At 42.4% G+C, this 26,368-nt stretch overlaps 1 long non-coding RNA gene across 1 annotated transcript in view; it reads right to left on the reverse strand.

Annotated features, from left to right (window-relative positions):
* LOC134347496 (uncharacterized) overlaps positions 1–26,368 on the reverse strand; it is a 96,585-nt gene that overhangs the window by 60,009 nt on the left and 10,208 nt on the right. Inside the window, exon 2 of the long non-coding RNA XR_010018173.1 lies at positions 16,698–16,771. This is a non-coding gene — a long non-coding RNA (uncharacterized LOC134347496). The remainder of the gene's footprint in view (positions 1–16,697; positions 16,772–26,368) is intronic.

Consider the following 26,368-nt stretch of genomic DNA (forward strand, 5'->3'; position numbering starts at 1 on the left):
TGTGAGCACTTGTACTTGTGCGTTGGTGTGTCTGCGTCCCTCTGCAATTCGCGCACGTCACGCATGCGCGCACACCTGCCCGTGCAAGGCTTCATGGTCATGGTAGTCCTTCTTGGGGTAAACAGGTTTAAAGCGAGCGTCTTTTTTCGTAAAAGCGAAATGTGTCCTCCATAATTTCGGAGGTCTGTAAAGCTTTATGGAAAGCATTGCAGCCAGGGTTCCTTCCCTGCCCTTCAGTCACCCAATGGGAAGCTATTGCAGCGTAGGAGGAAATGCGATGCTACCAAGTGGACCAATCACAGCTGTTGCGGTCTGCTGCGTTGCCGTGACGCGTAGTTACATTTTGGGAGAGGTGCGCATCAGGCTATGGCGTAGGGATCAGCATAGGCACTGCGTAGGGTTCGTGGCGACGCTGTACTTATGGCGTCGATATGACGCAGAAATATAAATCAGCCTTAAATGCCACTTCAATGAATAGGTCTGCTCCGGGACAGTTTGCCCTCAGGTGATGGATATAATTGTGATGAGCACCACATGTTGCTAAATTAATAAGGAAATAAGCTTTCAGGGGTGGGCTAATGGGCCAGGGATCGTGGTATTCCCAGCCACTAGGCAATAGAGAAAAACCTAACGACTTAGGGAAAGGATGATGACTGTGGAACAATGGATGACAAATGTATTGTATACTGATTGAAATCATCTCTGGTCATACCCGTGAAGGGATGTAATCTCACAAAGCACCCTGTATGTCCACAGTGCTGTGTAACCTGTTTCTAGTTCTGTCTGTTTGATATCAGTCACAATGAATGAATGCATGGTTTGGCTTTATACGGAAGGCATAAACTAGCTCATTTTGCAGTAACAAAAAACTGAAAAATTTGGAAGAACTCAGCAGGTCAGGTAGTGTCAGTGGAAAGACAAGCAGTCACACATTTTAGGTTTGTGACCTCACCTCACCTTCACACTCACCAAGTCATTTAAATTAGTTTCACTTTTCTTCCAAACCATTAGTCCCAGAAAGATCTGTCGCCACAACACCCAAGTTGCCAAAATAAGATGCAGTTCCCCCAGACTGTGCAAATTGCATAATTAAAGTGTATATCAAGACCATAGATTAAAATTTTTTTTTTGTTGTTTCTTCCATGAACTTGCAATTACATTGTAAATGAGTGACACATTGTGTTGGTCATATCATCTTTTTCACCTGCAATCTTTGTACTCTAATTACTAACCACAGCTGGAAATCATTTGGCTATGAACAGTGATTCTTGTCATTTTGAAATGATTATTCATTGGTTCAGAAAAGGGTCACAATGCTACTACAAAACCTGAAAAATCTGGGTTCGATGAAAAGCCATAAAAAGATAAGAGCTATACTATTAGAATTGGGTGAAGATACAATGTGATTAGCTTCAGTTCATTGAATTGATGCTCCATTCGTACTTCAGAAAGGTTTACTGCACATCAGGCTTCCTCAAAATAAGATGGAATTCTAACAGCCAATCCTAATGCTACAAAGTTGGAAATGAAGTTTACTTTGTGTCGGTGGTCACTGTCTTCTCAATTATTTTGCCAATTGTCTGGACTAGTGGATTCAAATTGGTTAAAGCCTTTGATCATTGCAACTCATCAGGCGACCTTTGACAAATCAGTACTTGGACTTTTTTCTTGCACTTGGAATTATTGGGGAATATCCTCAAATGGCTAATTTTCAGCACTTGGTGTGAGTATGAACTTAACTAAAGCTGGTGTCATGATAGAGGAAGTGACAGCATCAAAATAGGTCATCACAAGCAAAAAGATATCTTTGGAGCCTATTTTGCTTAGTACTCAACTGCTGAGGTTAAAAACAAAAGGAGCCACACAGCAGAAAAGTACAGATCACTATGCCTAGCTGTTCTATGGATGCTGGAGTGTCAGGCCACTAACAAACGTTTTGATCATTGCCTCACTGCATAAGTCTTTCACGTCACCAAAGGCCCATAATGAAAAATGTGCCACCCCACCCTCCTTTCCCAAACTGGAGACAATGCTATGCTTAACAGCTGAGGAGGGTGTAGGGACAGTAGAACCCAGAACCTTTGGGATGGAATAAAATAATAGGAGGAGGATGGGTTTCTAAAGCAGGTGGATCCAGGGAGTGGGAAGAACAGCAATATTTTTCAAGGTCAAGGATTGGATCTTGCAGTGTAATGGGAGAGAAGGTAAAGAGAGAAACATTACACTGAGAAGGGGCTCATAGAGCTGGGGAGAGGTCAGACTATAGGGTCGGGCTGGAGACGCTAGATTTGGGGTGGGGATATACACACATCAGCACCATCATTATATGCCATGTTGTATGACGTGAACAATCATAGTCTATAATCATGGATTGTTCTTGGCAAAGTTTTCTACAGAAGTGGCTTGTCATTGCCTTGTTCTGGGCAGTTTCTTTACAAGATGGGCTACCAAAGCCATTATCAATACTCTCCAGAGATTGTCTGACTGGCTCAGTGGTTGCAGAACCAGGACTTGTGGTACGCACCGGCTGCTCATACGACCATCCACCACCTGCTCCCATGGTATCACGTGACCCTGACTGGGCAGCCGGGGGGGGGGGGGGGGTGACCTGCAGGCGTGTGGAGGGAACGAGTGCTTTTGGTAGAGAACCCGAATGTGAAGTGATTTAAATTACAGATACTGAAATGATTGCCAGTAAGTTCTCAGTTGTGGATACCATGATCTCTGAAGATTCTTGACTTTTGAACAGACAAGTAATCTTATTTTGTGGGAGCCATTGCAGCGCTTGACATTGTCCAGGTCAATAAACTAGCAACGCAAATGCTCAATCTATTCAATAATCTAAAATTGTGAAAGCTTTTTAATGTTTTGTTGATTGTCCAATTAACCATAACTCTACACATTTCAAACAAACTATGATAAAGATCTAGAGCTATAAAGCTGAGCCACTTAAAATCATAAAGTACATGTGCATTTTCTGGTAACCTGTTATTTTAGAACATACAGTCCTTTCAGCACATGATACTGTGCTGAACTTTTAACCTACTCTATTCTTTCATCTATGTGCCTATCTAAAAATCTGTTAAATGTCTCTAATGCATCTGCCTTTACCACCCCACGGCAGCACATTCCACACACCCACCACTCTCTGTAAAATACTTATCTCTGACATCCACCCCAATACTTTCCTCTAAAAAACTTAAAATTATGCCCTCTCATATGAACCTATTCCATAATGGGAAAATGTCACTGGCTGTCCACTCTATCTATGCCTCTTGTCATCATGTACACCTCCATCAAGTCAAAATTCAAAGTAAAATTATCAAAGCATATTTATGTCACCATGTACATCCCTGAGATTCATTGCCTTGTGAGTATACACAATAAATCCACAGAATGATAACCATAACATAATCGCGAAAGACCGCACCAACTTGAGCATTCAACCGGTATACAAAAGACAACAAACTGTGAAGTACAAAAAGAAAGAATAACAATAAACAAATAAGCAATAATATCAAGAACATACAATGAAGAGTCCTTGAAATTGAGTCCATAGGTTGTGGGAACATTTCAATGATGGGGCAAGTGAAGTTAAGTGAAGTTATCCCTTTTTGCTCAAGAGCCTGATTGTTGAAGAAGTTGTGACTGTTCCTGAACTTGGTGGTGTGATTTCTGAGGCTCCTGTACCTCTTTCCTGATGGCAGCAGTGAGAAGACAGCATGTCCCTGGTGGTGAGAGTCCCTGATGATGGATGCTTCTTTTCTACAAGGGTGTGTCATGTATATGTGCTCAATGGCGAGGAGAGTTTTACCCATGATGGACTGGGCTATATCCATTACTTTTTGTAGGATTTCTGTTCAAGGGCTTTGGTGTTCCCATACCAGGCTGTGATGCAACCAGTCAATATACTCTCCACTGCACATCTACAGAAGTTCGTCAAAGTTCTATATGTCATGTCGAATATTTGCAAACTCTTAACGAAATAGAGGTGCTGCCATGCTTTCTTCAACATTTCACTTACGTGCTGGGCCCAGGACAAGTCCTCCAAAATAATAACACTGAGGAATTTAAAGTTACTGATCCTCTCCACCTCTGATCCTGCAATGAGGACTAGCTCGTGGACCTTTGGTTTCCTTCTCCTGAAGTCAATAATCAGCTACTTGGTCTTGCTGATATTTTATAAGAGGTTGTTGTTACGGCAACCCTCAGCCAGATTTTCAGTCTCTTTCCTAAATGCTGACCTTTGATTCGGCCTAGGACAGTGGTGTCGTCAATATATTTGAATAATGCATTGGAGCTGCGCTTAGCCTCACAGTCATAAGTGTAAAGCAGACGGAGCAGGGAGCTAAGCTACAGCCTTGTGTACACCTGTGCTGATGGAGATTGTGGAGGAGATGTTGCTGCCAATCTCACCTGACTGGGGTTTGCAAGTGAGGAAATCAAGGATCCAATTCCACAAGGAGGTATTGAGGCCAAGGTCTTGGAGCTTACTGATTAGTTTTGAGGGGGTGATAGTTTTGAATGACAAGCTGTAGTCAGTGAAGAGCATCCTGATGTCTGCACCTTTGCTGTCCAGATGTTCCAGGGTTGAGTGAGGAGTCAATGAGATGGCATCTGCTGTGGACCTGTTGCTCCAGTAGGCAAATTGGAGTGGATCCAATTTACTTCTCAGATAGGAGTTGGTACTTTTCACCACCAACGACTCAAAATACTTCATCACTGTGGATGTAAGTGCTACCAGATGATAGTCATTGAGGGAGGTCACCACGTTCTTCTTAGGCACGGGTATAATTCAAGCCTGCTTGAAGCAGGTGGGTGGCTCAGACTGCCAAAATAAGACATTAAAGATCTCAGTGAACACTCCAGCCAGTTGATCATCACAGATCTTTAGTACTTGGCCAGGTACCCTGACTGGGCTAAATGCTTCACGTGGGTTCACCGTCCTGAAGTTTGCTTGCATGTTGGCCTTAGAGACTGAAATCACGGGATCTAGTCACCTCTCTTCCTCCTTTGCTCCAAAGAGAAAAGCCCTGTCTTGCTCAAACTTTCCTGATAGACATGCTTTCTAATCCAGGCAGCAAGCTGTAAATCTCCTCCACACCATCTTGAGAGCATCCTTTCTATAATGAGATGACCAGAACTGATCATAATACTCCAAATGTGGTCTAACCAGAGCTTATAGAGCTGTAACATTTCCTCATGGATCTTGAACTTTGTCACCTGAATGATTACTGGTATCGGTCTCCCTATCATCCATGAGATATATATATATATAAAAGACCACAAGACAAAGGAGTAGAAGTTGGCCATTCGGCCCATCGAGTCTGCTCTGCCATTTTATCATGTGCTGATCCATACTCCCATTTAGTCCCACTCCCCCGCCTTCTCACCATAACCTTTGATGCCTTGGCTACTCAGATACCTATCAATCCCTGCCTTAAATACACCCAATAACTTGGCCTCCACTGCCGCCCATGGCAACCAATTCCATAGATTCACCACCCTCTGACTAAAAAAGTTTCTTCACATTTCTGTTCTGAATGGGAGCCCTTCAATCTTTAAGTCATGCCCTCTCGTACTAGACTCCCCCATCATGGGAAACAACTTTGCCACATCCACTCTGTCCATGCCTTTCAACATTCAAATGTTTCTATGAGGTCTCCCTTCATTCTTCTAAACTCCAAGGAATACAGTCCAAGAGCAGACAAACGTTCCTCATATGTTAACCCTCTCATTCCTGGAATCATTCTAGTGAATCTTCTCTGTACCCTCTCCAACGTCAGCACATCCTTTCTTAAATAAGGAGACCAAAACTGCCCACAGTTCTCCAAGTGAGGTCTCACCAGTGCCTTATAGAGCCTCAACATCACATCCCTGCTCCTATACTCTATTCCTCTAGAAATGAATGCAAACATTGCATTCGCCTTCTTCACCACCGACTCAACCAGCAGGTTAACTTTAAGGGCATTCTGTACAAGGACTCCCAAGTCCCGTTGCATCTCAGAACTTTGAATTCTTTCCCCATATATAAATATATATCCAAGAGGGAGGAGGCTACGTAGCATCCATGCCAGGACTACCAGACTCAAAAACAGTTACTTTCCCCAAACAGTAAGACTGATCAACACCTCCACTCACTAACTCTACAACTACTTTATTATTTCCCTCAATTACAGCCCATGTATATAAGGTCAGTCACCTTATGTACAACCTGGTACCACTTTACAGACATACAATCAAATATACACTTTATCGATCCCAAAGGAAATTACAGTGTCACAGTAGCATTGCAACTGCACAGATATATATTTATTAGAAGGGAAGTAGAAAGAATAACAAAACATAATAAAATAAGTTACCACAATCAGTCTAACAGGAGGCGGGGGTCATCACTTCCCCACCTATAGGTTGACTTATTATAGAGCCTAATGGCCGAGGGTAAGAACGACCTCATATATCGCTCTTTGGAGCAGCACAGTTGTCTTAGTCTATTACCAAAACAGAGATGCAAAGAAATTTTTTTAGCCAGAGGGTGGTGAATCTATAGAATTTGTTGCCACGGGCGGCAGTGGAGGCCAAGTCATTGGGTGTATTTAAGGCAGAGATTGATAGGTATCTGAGTAGCCAGAGCATCAAAGGTTATGGTGAGAAGGTGGGGGAGTGGGACTGAATGAGAGAATGGATCAGCTCATGATAAAATGGCGAAGCAGACTCAATGGGCTGAATGGCCGACTTCTGCTCCTTTGTCTTATGGTCTTATGGTCTCAAAGAATTCCTTAAACATCTTGGACCTAAAGCACTCCACTGGCGTCTGTCCTTTTTTAACTGTTGCCTAAGATCATTAAAGATACCTAAAAAGTGGAGAAGAGCCAAAGCTATTGCTCTAAAGACCCTAACATTCCTAAAAACTACAGACCGATTTCTTTGCTCTGCACCCTCTATAAACTTTACGAGAGACTCATACTGAAAAGAATATCCCCCTTAGTCGAAGATCTTCTAACACCAGACCAAGTCGGGTTCAGGCCAGGCTGCTCTTGCTGCAGTCAAGTCCTGAACTTAACCCAGTATATTGAGGATGACTTCGAAATGCGACAAATTACAGGGGCAGTATTCATTGGCTTAACAGCAGATTACAACACTGTGAATCACAGAGGCCTTCTACTGAAATTATCTAAAATGTTAAAGAACGAAGCCACAGTCAAAGCAATAAGAAGCCTCTGAGAAAATCATAGATTTTATGTAGAAATGAATGGAATTAAGAGTAGGTGGCGTCCACAATAGAATGGACTACCACAAGGATCAGTCCTGGCACCTCTACTATTTAATGTCTACACAAACGACCAACCAACCTTTCCTAACACATGCAGGTTTATCTATGCAGACGACTTATGCATAGCAATACAAGCTAACTCCTTCCAAGAAGTTGAAGTATGACTTACAGCAGTCCTCGAAGCAATAAAGCAGTATTATGAAAAATGGTCTCCGAACCCAAATCCATCAAAAACTCAAGTGTGTGCATTCTACCTGAGGAATCGAGAAGCAGCTTGGAAACTCAAGATCTTCTGGTGTGGGAATGAACTTGAACACCATCCGACTCCAATTTACCTGGGCGTGACACTGGATAGGACGGTCTCATTTGTCACCCACATCCAAAAGCTCTGAGGGAAAGTTGGCTCTCGCAATCCTCTCTTGAAAAAATTAGCAGGCACGAAATGGGGAGCTAATGTTCACACACTTAGATCAACTGCCCTAGCACTCTGCTATGCACCTGCAGAATACTGTACACCTGTGTGGGGCAGATCAGCCCATGTGAAGAAAATACACCCGTTGCTTAGCGAATAATGCCTACTGAATAATCACGGGCACACTGCGCCCCACACCCACTAACACCATTTACGGACTTGCAGGCATTGCTCCCCCAGCGATCTGAAGACACATGACAACAAAAATTGAAAAAGGTGAACAGAAGTCGGATCCACGGCACCCACATCATCATGTGCCAGTTTCCAACTGCCTAAAATCGAGGAAAAGCTTTGCTACAGTGGAGGATCTAATGCACAGAACATCCCCCAGAACATACAGGATTGACCTCTGGCAACAAACAGAAGCCAGAACCCCACCAAACAATACAGTGCAAGACCCCACAGAAATGTTGCCAGATGGGGCACTGCTTGACAGGCGGAAGTGGTGCACTCTCGACAGAGCGAGAGCGGGAGTTTGTAGGATGGGAGACAATACGGTGAAGTGGGGTTAAAGACCAGCGAATCCTGTGAGTGTGGCGAAAGGGTGCAGAACATTGAACACGTTCTGTGCAACTGCCCACTCTCACCTGATTTAGCTGACAGTGACCTGCTCAACATCAACCAAACAAAACTAGAGTGGCTGGCTCTCTGGTGTGACAAGCTATGATGACCACCCTTTGAACTTGCGCGGCAACTTTGAGAGATCGATGAACATTGAGCACAGGATCCCTCTTTTTCTCCACGCTGCTAAGAAATCCTGCCATTAACCCTGTATTCTGCCTTCAAGTTTGAACTTCCAAAGCGTTTCACTTCCCACTTTTCTGGATTGAAATCCGTCACCACTTCACCACCAAGCTCAACATCCTATCATCCATCCACTACTTTTCCAGGTCAATTTTTCAGTGATTTTGAGCAAATACACCACAACTACAATATAATATAGGAGCGTAAGTTCCATAACAAATCCTCACTCTGAGTATTGTAATGCAGCTGTACGCTTGTACTACATAGAGGTCAGAAAATAAACATACATGCATTTTGAAATTTTGCTTTAAAAAAAGCTTTTATCTTAAGAGTGCATTCTGATCTGTTATTTTTCCACAATTTAGAGTGCATAATTACCAAGTTCGTTTTTAAAAGGAAAATTTGATTTCTCCAATGGCAGGCTGTCATTGCAAATTTTTAGTCTGTTTCAAACTCACGCATATCATCTTACAAAATTGTCTGTCAAATCTGTACAAGCTAGCTCTGCAAAGCACACAAGTTAAACTTGTAACGTAAATGTTGCATTTCCTGTGGACAAAGTGCATTCTTTCAAGGTAGGCACAGCCTTTTGCAACATCTAGACATATACCTACGAGATCAATTACACAAAGTAATGGATGGCATGGCTGGTAAAGAAAATTGAGATTGACAGCTACCAATAAAACATTGTTGAGAAACACCAATGACTGGAAATTTCTTTTGGTTTTAGACCTTGGACAAGGATGTTACCAGTAAGGCCAGTATTTATATCCACTTCAATTGCCCCTGAATTGACAAACCAGTTAAAAGTCAAGTACATGTGCTAATGCAAGGTGCAAAGGAGCACAACAGCAAGTAAAATTCATTTCTTATACAAATCTAAACAAATATCTGATTACATCTGGTCCAAATACCCGTGAGAAAACAAATCATTCAGACAAATAGCTGAATGAAAAAATATATCTGAAGTTAATTCATATTGCCCTCAGTAGGGAGATGTCGATGGCCTGGTTATGAAAGGCAGAACTCAATATACAGAAGTTGAAACCTTAGATGTAAATTATACTTGAAATGTTATGCATTTTTCATAAGCAATCAATGTTTAAGTTTTCTATCTTGAGACATTACTATTTAGCTTCAATAAAAAATGTTAATGGGAACCTCTAGCTATTAAAATTGTGTGTGATCATCAGAGTTAATTACTCTTGTTTTGGGGGTGAGAGATCAAAGTTAGTTGAATAGTTTCCAAAGTCAAATTAAAAAGGATGAAAATTCCTCATGAAGCATTCTCAAGCACATCTGGTCCAAGAGTGAAGCCACTTCTCATTTTCCAAGGAGCACAACAAAAGGAGAGAAAGAAAATTGAGAAGGGTAAGATTAGATATGACAAACTGAAGGTGGCTTCCAGGGAAAAATGTGGAGGGGGAGGATGTAGGAATTATTAATTATTCCATTTGTTTAAGAAAAGGAAAAAGTTTTGCAAACTCCCTAGTGTCATCCTGTCAACCATTGAGCACATCTGCACAAAACGTTGCTATAAGAAAGCAGCATCCATCCTCAAAGATCCTCACCACCCAGACCATGCTCCTTTCTCATTGCTGCCATCAGGTAAAGGTACAAATGCCTCAGGATTCACACTACCAGGTTCAAAAGCAGTTACTACCCCTCAGCCATCAGACTCTTGAACAAAAGGGAATAACTACACTCATTTAAGGACTCTTTTATCTTGTTATTTCATGCTTGTTATTTATTATCTGCATTTGCATCATACACCGGGATGCTCTCTACAGTTACCTGATGAGGTAACCATAGCCTTTGTCCAGGAGCAGATGTTGTCAGGTGGTGCCCAACCTTCATGGCGTATTTCGACCCTTAACCATTGCACTCTCCAGTTGGTGGGTCACCAGTGGTGGCTAGGTCACTGCTCACCTGCTCCTGACTTCCGCCTCAACTCCTCTCGCCTGCTCTACATCCAGCTAAAGGCTCTTCCTGCTTCCTCCCCCATCCTGCGAGCTGCTTGGTTCTTGTTCTTTCCATCAAGGCCCAGCACAGATAGCAACCTCCATGCTGACCCTGCCAGGAACTCTCTACAGCTGATCTCCACTGAGAATAACCACATCTGCCATCCTTTGTCCCTGCACTCCTGGACTAATGACTGGTACTTCAGGGCCTTCCTCTCGTGAGCCTCCTCACATCCTTCCCCCTATGGTACTGTGAGCTCCACCAGGATGATCTTCTTGTCTTTGGTGGACCACAGTATGTGTTCTGGTTGAAGTGTGGTTTGCACCACCTCTGAAAACTGCAACTTCCTCCCTGCATTGACCCTCATGTCCCATGACTTGGCAGTTTGCAGCACATTGGATTTAGGCCTCTTTGACATGACTGGCATGGCCCTCTCCTTGATGAAAATGACTGCCCTGTTTGCCTCTTTGCCAGCTGGTCTTTTTTTACACCTCTCCTGCTCCAGTGTGTCAGCAAGGGACAGCAGGACCTTGTTGTGTCACCACCTATACTGTGTTCATGTTAAAGCTGTTTTGCATCCTGACAGTATGTGTGTCAGTGAACCCCACTGATCATACAGCTTGCAGTTAGAATCCTCTCTCAGACCCCATGTGTGCAGCTGTGCTGGTGTAGGGAGAGTGTCGTACACGGGAGGAAAGAAAAGCAGAAGGGCTCCAGTCTCCACAGCTCTGCCTAAGTGATCTTGCACTTGGGAAGATCCCATTTCATCCAGGTGCCCTGTGACCCCAACTCCACTGCCTTCGGTACCCTCCTTTTGTCCTCACAGTTCCGTACCGCTGCCTAGGCCGTGTCACGCCTGACCCTTGTGCTTGAACTCCACCATCGTTGGAAGTGTACTGAGCCGAGGCCTTGCTGCCCCAGGCATGGGTTGGCAATGATGTCTCTCAGGTGTAGGGAACTCACTCCCCGGTCTATGGCAGAGTTGGTGGCCTACTTTCAGCCCAATCTTCTTGTGACTCCTGCTTGATTTATTAGCTTGTCATCGGAGCCCCTCAGCGTTAACATAACTCTACACATTGCCAGCTCTACGCAACTGACAGTTCCTGATGTTTACAGTTTACAGATCCTGTTTACAGTTACCTTTCTATAGATTTGCTAAGTATGCCTGCAGAAAAAGATTCTCAGGGTTGTTTGTATTCTGATAATAAATTTTACTTTGAATTAGAAAAAAATAACAGTAAATATGCATCAAGAAGCAATGATTGATAACGGCCAATCTGATAAAAGGATAATTAAGATTTTTTTTTAAATGGTTACATTGTCAAAAATGCATTGCTATTTTTGCTGCTACCTTATTTCAATGATAAGATAGGATGACTAGAGTCATCCAGCATCAATGCTAGTTTATTTGCTGCACACGTACCTGAGATCCTCCAGCTCCTCTGAGATAACTGAGCAAGTTTTTTTTCCCCTTCATCAGCTCCAGGAGTAAGAACTGAGGCTCATTCAGCAGACAAACACCAAACAACCTAACTATATGACAGTGATCAAAATGACAATGAAAACAAAAAACTCATGATGAGAGTTACTATTTGTAGAACTGCAGAAGGCAGAGCTAGCAATCTATAAGTAATGCCAACAAGTGTCATAAATAAGAAAGCTAAAGATTTGTATGGGTTTAAAACAATGAAAAACAAAAGAAATTTGAATAACATTTTCAATGCTGGATAACAAAGTCTGGAATATTTAGTGAAAAAAATATTAGAGACATCAGTAAATGTCCCTACTACTCAACTCAACTGTAAAATAATGTCTACAAGCAAGGAAGAGTGTTTACAAAGAGCGGCTATTTGCAGTTTTTGATTTAAACATGTCAGTCTTATCCACCAAAAAAAATCAAATGACAATCACATTTGATGGTTATGGAAGACAAAGAGAAAGCCATGCAGGTCACATTTCATTCAGAGATACTGAAATGTTTCAACCATAATCATAGGTATTCAAAAGAAGAAAATGTTCATTACATACAGAAGAAATCTCCACCTTGGTTTGAAACAGTCTAAGGAGTCAAGTCAAGTCAAATTTATTTATATAGCATATTGTAAAACAACCCATATTGACCAAAGTGCTGTACAGATCAGAGCAAAATACAAGAAACACAGACATAACCAACAAAGCAAACAGCTTATATGCACAAAAGAAACAACACAAGGGCCTGGGCACGAGCCAAAAATCAGCCATATCAGGGGGATTCAAACGCTAGTGAATAAAAGTAAGTTTTGAGCCTGGATTTAAAAGAGTCGATGGAGGGGGCAGATCGATAGGGAGGGGAATGCTGTTCCACAGTCTAGGGGCTACAATAGCAAAAGTGCGGTCACCCCTGAGCTTAAGTTTAGATCGCGGGACAGCCAGGAGCTCCAAGTCAGCTGACCCGAGGGACCTGGAAGTAGAATAAGGGGTTAGAAGGTCTGTGATATAACAGTGGGCTAGCCCATTTAGGGCTTTATAAACAAACAGGAGAACCTTAAAATCAATTCTGAACCGTACTGGCAGCCAGTGGAGGGAGGCCAGGGTAGAAGTAATATGGTCCCTCTTCCGGCCACCTGTCAGGAGCCTGCCTGCGGCATACTGGACCAGTTGCCAACGGGACAGGGACGACTGACTAATCCCAGTATACAGGGAGTTGGAGTCGTCCAAGCGGGAGGATATAAGGGCGTGGATGACTTTCTTGAGATCTTTGAAAGAGAGAAACTGTTTGATTTTGGCAATAGTTTGAAGCTGGAAAAAACTGGCTTTTACTACTGCATTAACTTGCTTGTCAAACTTAAAGGTGGAATCAAATATCACACCAGGGAGATTCAGCATTTCAGCATTTGAGCATTACAGCTGAGAGTTTAGCCAAGCTGCCTAATTTCTTCACTGTTGCCAAGAACTCCTCGAACACACACTTTCTTGTTCTGAGTCATTGTCAGGTACCTGCCTCTTCTCTACTTCCAGCTCTATTATATCCAACTCTTTGCCTTCTCTTTAAATACTTCCAGCCCTCTTCTGCTCATAACTCAATTGGGCCTGATTTACACTTGTACAACTTTTCATCATACTCCCACCAAAACGTAGCCCTCCTTACAATGTTGAAAACTCAATGACAAATCTGAAGAACAACCCAGCCCCAAAAATGTTGTAGTGTACAATAGTATTATTTCGAAGTAAGCATTAGGAAGATGGCGCTGATAAGTGGCAACTCTTTGCACGAAGCTCCAGTAGGAATCATCAAATATTCCTGTTTGGAACTGCTGCAGCTGAAATACACAGACATAGCCGTGGGCACTTCACTTTAAGACACTTAAAAAACTATTGACACTCAAAAGTCAGTAGATCCTAGAATGCGGGTTTGGGTTGTAAGTGCATTTCCCTTTAAAATAAAGGAGGAATGGAAGATGAGTCAGTCTGCAGGTACGATTGAACCGTAGAGGGCTTAGGCCCCTACTCCCAATTATCCTGCTGGCAAATGTACATGTAACCCTCTCACCACAGGCTCATACTAGTACTGTGAATGCAAACTAAATGTAACATAACTCCACAATGCATAGGGAATAAAGATGAAAAGGACATTTCCGATAAATAAACATGTATAGGGTAGGTATGATTTGGGTAAATGCAAACATATGAGTTTGAATGCTCCTTTAAAGGAGATGGCGGAGGAACTGAACGAGTATTTTGCATCAGTCTTCACTGAGGAAGACATCAGCAGTATACCGGACACTCAAGGGTGGCAGGGAAGTGAAGTGTGTGCAGTCACAATTACAACAGAGAATGTACTCAGGAAGCTGAATAGTCTAAAGGTAGATAAATCTCCCGGACCAGATGGAATGCACTCTCGTGTTCTGAAGAAAGTAGCTGTGGAGATTGTGGAGGCATTAGTGATGATCTTTCAAAAGTCGATAGATTCTGGCATGGTTCCAGAGGACTGGAAGATTGTAAATGTCACTCCGCTACTTAAGAAGGGGGCAAGGAAGCAAAAAGGAAATTATAGACCTGTTAGCTTGACATCGGTGGTTGGGAAGTTGTTGGAGTCAATTGTCAAGGATAAGGTCACAGAGTACCTGGAGGCATATGACAAGATAGGCAGAACTCAGCATGGATTCCTTAAAGGAAAATCCTGCCTGACAAACCTATTACAATTTTTTGAGGAAATTACAAGTAAGCTTGACAAGGGAGATGCAGTGGATATTGTATATTTGGATTTTCAGAAGGCCTTTGACAAGGTGCCACACATGAAGCTACTTAACAAGATAAGAGCCCATGGAATTACAGGAAAGTTTTATATATGGATACAGCATTGGCTGATTGGCAGGAAACAGAGAGTGGGAATAAAGGGATCCTATTCTGGTTGGCTGCCGGTTACCAGTAGTGTTCCACAGGGGTCCGTGTTGGGGCAGCTTCTTTTTACGTCGTACATCAACAATTTGGGTTATGGAATAGATGGCTTTGTGGCTAAGTTTGCTGATGATACGAAGATAGGTGGAGGGGCCCGTAGTGCTGAGGAAACAGAGAGTCTGCAGAGAGACTTGGATAGATTGGAAGAATGGGCAAAGAAGTGGCAAATGAAATACAATGTTGGAAAGTGTATGGTTATGCACTTTGGCAGAAGAAATAAACAGGCAGATTATTATTTAAAAGGGGAAAGAATTCAAAGTTCTGAGATGCAACGGGACTTCGGAGTCCTCGTACAGGATACCCTTAAGGTTAACCTCCAGGTTGTGTCGGTGGTGAAGAAGGAGAATGCAATGTTTGCATTCATTTCTAGAGGAATAGAGTATAGGAGCAGGGATGTGATGTTGAGGCTCTATAAGGCACTGATGAGACCTCACTTGGAGTACTGTGGGCAGTTTTGGTCTCCTTATTTAAGAAAGGATGTGCTGACATTGGAGAGGGTACAGAGAAGATTCGCTGGAATTATTCCGGGAATGAGAGGGTTAACATATGAGGAACGTTTGTCCACTCTTGGACTGTATTCCTTGGAGTTTAGAAGAATGAGGGGAGACCTCACAGAAACATTTCGAATGTTGAAAGGCATGGACAGAGTGGATGTGGCAAAGTTGTTTCCTATGATGGGGGAGTCTAGTACAAGAGGGCATGACTTAAGGATTCAAGGACGCCCATTCAGAACAGAAATGTGAAGAAATTTTTTTAGCCAGAGGGTGGTGAATCTATGGAATTTGTTACCACGGGTGGCAGTGGAGGCCAAGTCATTGGGTGTATTTAAGGCAGAGATTGATAGGTATCTGAGTAGCCAAGGCATCAAAGGTTATGGTGAGAAGGCGGGGGAGTGGGACTAAATGGGAGAATGGATCAGCTCATGATAAAATGGCGGAGCAGACTGGATGGGCCAAATGGCCGACTTCTGGTCCTTTGTCTTATGGTCTTAAGTGAAAATAAGGCTGTCACTTGTATGCACACTGACACACCCATGCCAGGAGCAATTATTTAGCTTAAACCAGTATAAACTTAGATTAAAATTGTATTGACAAAATATTTTAAACTATAGCAAATGAAATTAGGAAAAAGGACCCATTACATATTTATTAGCCTACAGTGCTCACATAATCATTGGAGCTCATTGTTGTGTAATCAATCCAGTTTGCTTCTCTTCATTTACTCATGATATCAAACAATTCTTCCTGAAAACACAGTCCAAGCGAAGCATAAGTAAATATCCATGCAACATTCAAGGACAAAGTATCGAACTTTCTCCAAGGTCTTGTGATAACTAGCCAATGATAAGTTATCTGTACATTCTCCGTGAGACTATTGTCTGCATGAGGATTTTCCAACAACAGTGTCTGTCCTTCCAAATGAGTTCAGATTCTTCTGCTATGTCCATTTCCATTTTCCTTTTTTCTCCTTCTTACCCCAAAATTCCCACACTGTCCCCAGAAAAAGGCTACCCCCTGAACCCTTTAGAATATTCTGGGGCAGCTGATTGGCAAAAATGCTAAAAAGACACATCCTGCTGGAGAATACGAGCCTAACACTATCAGCTGAATTACTTGATTTTATAATATTAATTAAAGGAACACGTTGCATTCTGAGAAAATTTACAGAAACTAAAATACTCAACAGCCTATCTGTACAAATGAAATAAAGCATTGTCTTAAAGCAAAGTATTACATACTTCTGAAAATAAAATTGAAGACCTCAGAGTGAGGTTGCAGGGTCAGAGGGATATTAGGGACTGCTGTGTACCTTGCTTCATGGTAACATGGCTCACCCCCTGTTATTTCAGATGCAGCGCTGCAGCCTGATGGTTTCGCCATTCTCTGCAAAGGCAAGAAAACGTAGTCTTTTAAATGCAGGTGAGGTGGAGTATGCTTTATAATTAACATCATGATGCACAGATATGCTGGTTCTGCCCCAGTCCTGCTCACCTGACCTGGAACACCTCACAGCCAAGTGTCATACTTTTTGTCTGCTCACAGAGTTTATCACCATCATCCTGGTAGCAGTGTACATTCCACCTCAGACCAGTGTCAGGCAGGCACTGGAGGAGCTAAACTCCGTAATAGCAAGGCACAAACCTGCACACCGTGATGCCTTCCTGATCACTGCGGGGGATTTCAACCAGGGCAGCTTGAAGTAATTCCTGAACAACTACTACCAATTTAGCACCTGTGGAACCAGAGGAGCCAACACACTTGACCACTGTTATACCACCATCAAGAAAAATGTTTACCAAGTTATCCCATGCCTATATTTTGGAAAGTCCGTACGTTTACTCCTGGCATATAGGCTGAGACCAGTGGTGAGAACCAAGAAGGTGTGGTTAAGGGAGAGAGTAGTGCACTTACAGGACTGCTTTGAGTCAGTGGACTGGGCAATCTTCCCTCTGAAACTGGATCCTTGACTTCCTCATCAGGAGACCAAAGTCAGTGCAGATCGGAAATAAATCTCCTCCTCACTGACCATCAATACTGGTGCATCTCAAGGACGTGTGCTTAGCCCACATCTCTACTCTCTCTACACCCATGGCCATGCTTTGCTTGGCACAGCACAAACACCACCTGTAAGTTTCCATTGACATAAATATTGTTGGCAGGATTTCAGTTGGTGACAAGGAGACATACAGGAGTGAGCTAGATCAGCTGGTTGAGTGGCGTTGCAACAACAACCTTGCACTCAATGCCAGTAAAACCAAGGAATTGATTGTGGAATTCAGGGAACTGAAGTCAGGAGAACACAGGACAATCCTTATTAAGGAAGCAGCAGTGGAAAGGGCGAGCAGATTCAAGTTCCTGGCTGTCAAGATCTCTGAAGATCTAACCTAAGTCCAACATATTGATGCAATTACAAAGAAGGCACGACAACAGCTATATTTCATGAGGGGTTTGAGAAGACTCGGTATGTCACCAAAGTCTCATTCAAATTTTCTCAGATGTACTGTGAAGACCATTCTAACTGGTTGCAGAACCATCTGATATAGAGGGCCCACTGCATAGAAACAGAAAAAGGTGCAGAAAGTTGGAAACTCACTGAGCTCCATCATGGGCACTAGCTTCCCCCAGTATCAAGGACACCTTCAAATGGTGATGTCTTAAAACAGTGACATCCATCATTAAGGACCCCCATCACCCAGGACATGTCCTCTTCTCATTTCTACCATCAGGGAGAGGTACAAGAGCCTGAAAACATGAACTCAATGCTTCACGAACAGCTTCTTCCCTGCCACCATCAGATTTCAGAATGACAATGAACCATGAAAGCTACCTCACTATTTTTTTGCCATCTTTTTAAAACTACTTATTTAACTAAACTTTGTATATATATTTCTTATTGTAACTTATAGTGTTTTATTATGTGTTGCATTGTACTGATGGCACAAAACAACAAATTTCACAACATATGCCAGTGATATTAAACTTGATACTGATTCAAATAATTTTATCTGTATCCCAATCATTAAATATGATTTGATTCTTTATGCAGACATAGCACACTTCCAGAAATTCCATGATGCAAATATGTGGGGAATATACATGGAGACAACCAGGCTTGTGCAGTAATATCAAATGGTAGACACCTTTTGAGTATTCAACCTTATGAAAGGTGCAAGCGCATAGCACCGAAGCTGCTGGGGGGGAATTCTGTCTCCACACATAGTACACAAGGCTGACTCTGTCATACAAGACACCTGGACCTCACAGGGGATCTAGATTTTGCTGTCTCATTGCGTAGCTTGCACAAAATGGCCCAGGCTCTTGAAGCAATGTGGTTTTAGTTTTCCTTCTGGGGCACTGAACAATTCCCAGGCCTCTACATCAGCACACATTGGAATCTGCAGCTGTCAATTGAGTCATGACATTCTCCAGTATCACTCCTTCTCTCCCAGATTAGGAAAAAAACACAAAAATCAGACAGTTTGAACAGATTTAACTTGTTAAACATGCTTCTTTGACGAATTCAGATTTTTCATGATCTGTTGCTCCATTTTACAGCATCTGTTAAGTAAATAATCACACTTCCGTAAAAATCGCATTGCAACATTGATCTAGATGTAAATCTAATTATTTTAGTTATTTCCTAATGAAACTTGTGATACAGAGAAAAAGTACTAGGTAGATTTTCTATTTTCCATTATACTTTGGCAACAATGGCTCTTACATATTACATGGGCATGCCAAAGGTATTTTGCAAAGTTAGCCTTAAATGGAAATGTACAGTGGGTTCCACAGTAGGACTGGGATTCCAACTGGAATGTTAATCTAGTGAGAAAGGACGTTTCTAATATAGCTATTCAATCTTGACCTTGAAACTTAGGACAATCTACTATTTGTACAGGCAAGCTCGGTTGTACAGTCCTGATGAAGGGTCTTGGCCCAAAATGTTGACTGCTTGCTCTCTTCCATTGATGTTGCCTGGCCTGCTGAGTTCCTCCAGCATTTGGTGTGTGAAGCTCAGTTGGCCTGCAGACAAAGCAATTTCCATCCATCCTTCAACTTCTTTTCCCACCGCCAAGAATTTTACTGCTCAATCCAGGGTGCTGCTTACGAGCTGTAACAGTAGTGATGAATATTCACCAGCTGTTTAACAACCCAAAACTTGGAATCCTTTATATCTGTGAGTTGAGCACTGAGCATTCTCCAGTGATAAAACTGGGAAATTCCTCCGTCCGGCTGTTTATCTTCATTAGAACTAGAGAGCAGAATGAATGGGGAGTCAGTGAAAGGCTCTCGAGTCCTCAATTTCAAATTTCCCAGGTGCAGGTAGGAGGGAATGGAATGAATCCCACACCCGTAGCATTTTGAGCCTTTCCACATCCTCAGCTAATATATATGACAGGGATTGTCAAGTCAAGGTAAATTTTGCAGAAAAAGTTTACTCTTCCAATGTTCAGTAAACAACATAGGGGCTGGTGAAGTTCTACACAGAATATAAATGTTTTGGTCATCGGCAAGCACTTGTTAATTCATAAATATCGACTACTTCCCCCTTCTCCAGTTCTTCATTGGAGAACAAGACAAAAGATCAACCTTAGTTTCCCTGTCAAGTAATTTTAAATATAGGTGGTATATATTTTAATGGAATTTCCCTTTATATTTCTATTATTTATATCGACCAAACACAGTGGGGAGAAATTGAGCCTTGTATCTCTAGTTAGAGGTTCTTGGGTGAGTTATTTGATTCTGTACACAATATCTAATCTTTTAAATAGAACATCTTGCAAACTCGCCATAAGCTACGAAGGGTATACAGAAGACAACCATTATAATTGTAACACACGCAGGTCCCAGTATGAGCAGGACAAGGTTTTCATGAGTCCGTGTTGAAATATTCCTTAGATAGTTTATACAAAATCTTTTCAATATCACATTTGCTTATGTCACTACACACTTTTGCATACACAAACTCAACATACCTCTCTAATGCAATAAAGTCACTTTAAATTGAAACACATTCACTGGATTAAAATGTAGACAAAACATATACTAGTATGTTTGAGAAAAATGAATACTTTGTAGACAATGTTATAAATATTTCCATTACGAAGCAGAAAGATCAACTTAGATTTTGAACAGATTACCAAAAAATTGCCTTTCTTAAATTTTCCTGCAAACAAACAACTTTTTAAAGTAGAACAATACACTGGAACAGAACTGCTAGAATGTGATAAGCCATATACTGCCAACATATCTAAGGCTAGAAATTGTCACACACACAGTGCCCAATAAAATAGGACTTAACTGAAAAACTGAGCATGCTGCTGGAGTTGCAGCCCATCCCCTCCCCATCTGGTCTTAACCTTGACCACCATGACCTCCCATATCACTTCTCAAACTTTGTTTCTCTCCATGTAATCTTGACCCCTCCCCCCTACCCCTGCCCCCACCATCCATTCACCCTATCCCACTCTAATGCCTTGAATTAGAGCCATATGGGTAAAACGGAATCTTCAGTACAATTTGCCATGCCCACCAAGGTGCCTATCTTAACTGGTCCATTTGCTTGCGTTGGTCCATGTCCCTCTAACTCTTTCTCAGTCATGTACCTGTCTAAATGTCACTTAAAGATTGTAACCGTTTATACCTCTGCAGCTTCTGTGAAAGATCATTCCATAAACCACCATGCTCCAAAAATGATAAAACCAGAAATTTGAAGTTGCTGACCATCTCCACCTCTCATCTCCCAATGAGAACTGGCTCATAGACCTCTCGTTTCCTCCTGAAGTCAATAATCAGTTCCTTGCTTTTTGCGTGAGAGGTTGTTGTTGTGGTACCATTCAGTCAAATTTTCATTCTCCGTCCAATATGCTGATTTGTCACCACCTTTGATCCAGCCAGTGACAACAGTACCTTCAGCAAACTTAAATATGGCATTGCAGTTGTGCTTAGCCTCACAGTCGTAAGTATAAAGCAAGTAGAGCAGGGGACTAAGCACACAGCCTTATGGTGTACCTGTGCTGATGGAGATTGTGGAGGAGATGTTGTTGTCAATCTAAACTGTCTGGGGTCTGCAAGTGCGGAAATTGTGCATCCACTTGCACTAGAAGGTACTGAGGCCGAGGTACTGAAACTTATTGATTAGTTCGAGGAGATGATAGTATTCAATGCCAAGCTTAATCAATGAAGAGCATCCTTACGTATGCATCTTTGCTGTCCATTTGTTCCAGGGTTGAGTGATGAGCCAATGAAATGGCATATAAGACCATAAGAGATTAGAGCAGAAGTAGGCCATTCGGCCCATCGAGTCTGCTCCGCCATTCAGTCATGAGCTGATCCAATTCTTCCAGTCATCCCCACTCCCCTGCTTTCACCCCATACCCTTTGATGCCCTGGCTAATCAAGAACCTATCTATCTTTGCCTTAAATACACCCAATAACTTGGCCTCCACAGCCACTCGTGGCAACAAATTCCACAGATTTACCACCCTCTGACTAAAGTAATTTCTCCACATCTCAGTTCTAAAAGGACGTCCTTCAATCCTGAAGTTGTGCCCTCTTGTCCTAGACTCCCCTACCACATGAAATAACTTTGCCATACCTAATCAGTTCAGGCCTTTTAACATTCAGAATGTTTCTATGAGATCCCCCCTCATTCTCCTGAACTCCAGGGAATATAGCCCAAGAGCTGCTGGTCGTTCCTCACATAATAACCTTCTCATTCCTGGAATCATTCTCGTGACTCTTCCCTGAACCCTCTCCAATGTCAGTATATCCTTTCTAAAATAAGGAGCCCAAAACTGCACACAATGCTGATGACCTGTTGGGATGGTAGGCAAATTGGAATGGATCCATATTGCTTCTTAGGTAGGAGAAGCATTCCATCGCAGTGGATGTAAGTGCTATTGGACGAAAATTACTGAGGCAGGTTACCATGTTCTTCTCAAGCACTGGTATAAATGATGCCTGCTTGAAACAGGTGGGTACCTCAGACTGCTGAAGTGAGAGGTTAAAGATATCGGTGAACACGCCAGCCAATTGATCAGCACAGCTCTTTAGTACTCGGCCTGGTACCCCATCTAGGCTGGATGCTTTCCATGAGTTCACTCTCCTGAAGGATGCTCTCACATCAGCCTTAGAGACTGAAATTATGATTATTATAATTATGAGGACACGCAGTCCCCTTTTATTGTCATTTAGTAATGCATGCATTAAGAAACGATACGTTTTTCCAGAATGATATCACGAAAACACATGACAAACTGACTTAAAAACTAACGAAGACCACTTAATTATGACATATAGTTACAATAGTGCAAAGCAATACCATAATTTGATAAGAACAGACCATGGCACAGTAAAAGTCTCAAAGTCTCCCGAAAGTCCCATCATCTCACACAGACAGTAAACCTCCAGCGCCGCCAACTTGCCGATGCGGCATCCTGAAAGCATCCGACCACAGTCTGACTCCGACCACCTCTTCGACACTGAGCACCAAGCACTTCGACTCCAGCCCCGGCAACAGGCGATACACAAAGCCGAGGATTTGGGGCCTTCGTCTCCGGAGATTCTCGATCGCACAGTAGCAGCGGCAGCGAAGCGGGCATTTCAGATGTTCCTCTGTGCTTCTCACAGCTCTCTTCATCAAATCCGGATTGTGCACAGCCCCTAGTTACACATAATCGATATTCATTCGGAACGGCTGCACGCGCTGCGTTGCGCCACCATCTTCTCCCTCCTTTTTTTTTGCCGTGTCATCAGAGTCTGTGAGAGTTGTGAAAATGGCTCCATGTTTTGATGGCCAAAGAAATTATAAAAGGCATTGAGCTCATCTGGGAGCAAAGCCTTGATATCACCTATGTCGTTTGCTTTTACTTTGTAGGAGGTGATAACATTCAAGCCCTGCCACAGCTTTCGAGCGTCCTTCGATGATCCCAGTTTGATCCAGAATTGCCATTTGACGTGAGAGATGGCTTGGTCATTCAGACCTGAATGCCGCTGATCTGGCCGTCGGCAAATTGTGAATGTCATGGTTCATCCAGAGCTTCTGGTTGGGGAAGACTCTGGATGATTTTGTGGGGCACACAACATCTACGACTGTTTTTATAAAGTCCATGTCAACTGTGTTGTATTCATTCAGATCTACAGATGAGTCCTTGAACAAGGTTCAGTCCACTGACTTAAAGCAGTCGCATAGCTGCTCCTCTGCCTTTAGCAACTACCTTATTACCTCTGAAACCTTGCTCATTAGCCTTTACCTGTATACAGCTTGGAGGAGCACAGCCAAGTGATCAGATTTCCCAAACTGCAGTCTAGGCATGGAATGGTAGGCATTCCTAATCGTAGTATAGCAGCAGTTGAGTGTGTTGATACCCTTGGAACTGCAGGTTATATGCTGATGAAAACTGGGCAGAGATTTATTCAAACAAGCCTGATTGAAGTCCCCGGCAATGATTTGAAAGGCGACAGGGTAGACAGTTTTTGTTTGCTGATCGCGGCATTCATTAATTGAGTGCCAGCTTACCATCGACCTTTGGCGCTGTATAAATTTCAGTCAGCTTCATGGAGGAGAATTTTTTGGCAAGTAAAATGGTTGGCACCTAATCATTAGATGATCCAAGTCAGGGCAACAAGAGTGCAACAAGACCGCAATGTCTGAGAACCACGAAGAGTTTATCATGACATACAGACCCCCACTTTTTGCCCTTTCCAAATCAGCAATCCACCCCATCCTACCTATTGAGAAGCCTTCAGGTTTTACCAACAAATCCAGCATGTCCGGTGTGAGCCATGTCTCTGTGAAACAGAGGACACAGCAAATCCTCATTTCCCTCCAATCTTGCCCTTAGGTCTCCAATCTTGTTCTCCGGCCACTGTACATTTGCTGTCAAGATATTGTGTGGAGGGAGTTTCATACCCAAGCACCTTGCCTTATAACTCAGGCCCTCTGGTCCTGACAATGTCCTTGATGAACCTTGAATTTTATAGTTTCTCTGGTTTCAACCAGCTTTCAAAATGGAAACATTTCACTATCAACAACCTTGACCTTCCACTACATGTTCACTTTGAATTTCAGAACCAATTTAACTCTTATAAACTGAGAACTTCCCAGTATAACTAATCCTGAACCCTAAAAACCATAGCAAATATGTGCAAGATCACACAGTTTTATTGTAGTTTGATGTACTGATTAAAGCTGAGGTGTGTTTATACAGGCAGTTCCTCATGTAGTGAGTTCCAGATTTTCTTCAAATGTTGCCTTTTGATTTAAGAGGCACTGACAGAAGTCTGTGAATAGTTAGAACATACAAAAATCCAAAGTAATTCTAAACTGATCCAAGAAGAAAATAACCACATGAGACTGCACAACTTGATACATAATATTTATATGTAAATATTTTTAAATCATATGTACAATTTAACCACCGCAAAATCCTTTAAATGAAACATTTTAATTTATGTACTAATCTAACAATTTGTAGAGTACTTTTTCAATAAAAATTCTGTAGTTATCTGAGATCTAAAGTGCAATATCATTTTTCTCCATTAAGCTTCATGACGATTTCTCCACTTATGTCACTGAACTCACCCATGCCCAGGCCATTAGCTGCCACGACTGTCCTGTAATAAAACCTACTGCAGTGCTGGTTATGCCATGAACAAATGGTATCACTTCAAGGCCCTTGATACAGGGTGTACCACCTGTCTGAACTGTTGAACGTATGCAGATTCGTTTCATTTTGGGAATTCATGCAAAATATAAATATATTTAAATTTAACTATCACACTCTGATAGAGAGGCAACTGAAATGCCAAACTTTTTAAAAGTAGTGCATAAAGGCTGTAATGGAATATTCACTCCCCCGCCCCATACATCGATGACAGCACCTCTAAGAAGCTCATTGCAATCAAGGATAAACCAGCTCACCAGTTTCCACCATCACTCCATGGCTGCAGTATGCACCATCGACAAAATATACCACAGCAATCTGCCAATCACTTGGCAGGGCTTCATAATCCTATGACCTCTACCACCGAGGACAGAATAATAAGTGCGAGGGAGTGCAACTACCTGCAAGTTCCTCCCTGGTATTCACAAATCAAAACTGAGGGGGAAAGAATTTGAAACAATACAGTACAACATCTTTCATTCTTTTCAGTTCCGAAAGCTGAGAAAGTCAGTATAATTATCAAATAAGAACCAAGTACAGAATGGGCTTGTATTAGAATGTACATACAACAGTGAATAAATGGAGATGACCCCCTATTTTACCATTTTACTGTAAGATGACAAGGAAATTGCATTCCTGGAAAATGATTCATGTAGCAATCTTCTGCAATGCAAATGAACCACCTCCAAAAAATTACTATTTCTTTATGTAATGAGTTCATTGACCATTCATTGGTAGGAAACTTTGTCATATGGTGTGAGCAGAATTATCTGCAGCTTAATGTGAAAAAGACTAAGGAGCTGGTGGTAGGCCTGAGGAGAGCTAAGGTACCGGTGACCTCTGTTTCCATCAAGGGGGTCAGTGTGGACATGGTGGAGGATTACAGAAACCTGGGGATACGAATTGACAATAAACTGGACTGGTTGAAGAACACTGAGGCTGTCTGCAAGAAGGGCCAGAGCTGTCTCTATTTCCTGAGGAGACTGAGGTCCTTTAACATCTGCCAGACAATGCTGAGGATGTTCTACGAGTCTGAGGTGGCCAGTGCGATCATGTTTGCTGTTGTGTGCTGGGGCAGCAGGTTGAGGGTAGCAGACACAAACAGAATCAACAAACTCATTCGTACGGCCAGTGATGTTGTGGGGATGGAACTGGACTCTCTCACGGTGGTGTCTGAAAAGAGGATGCTGTCTAAGTTGCATGCCATCTTGGTCAATGTCTCCCATCCGCTACATAACGTACTGGGTGGGCACAGGAGTACATTCAGCCAGAGACTCATTCCACCAAGATGCAGCACAGAGCGTCATAGGAA

The sequence above is a fragment of the Mobula hypostoma genome, chromosome 6 (genome assembly GCF_963921235.1).
Source record: "Mobula hypostoma chromosome 6, sMobHyp1.1, whole genome shotgun sequence".
Classification (NCBI taxonomy): Eukaryota; Metazoa; Chordata; class Chondrichthyes; order Myliobatiformes; family Myliobatidae; genus Mobula; species Mobula hypostoma.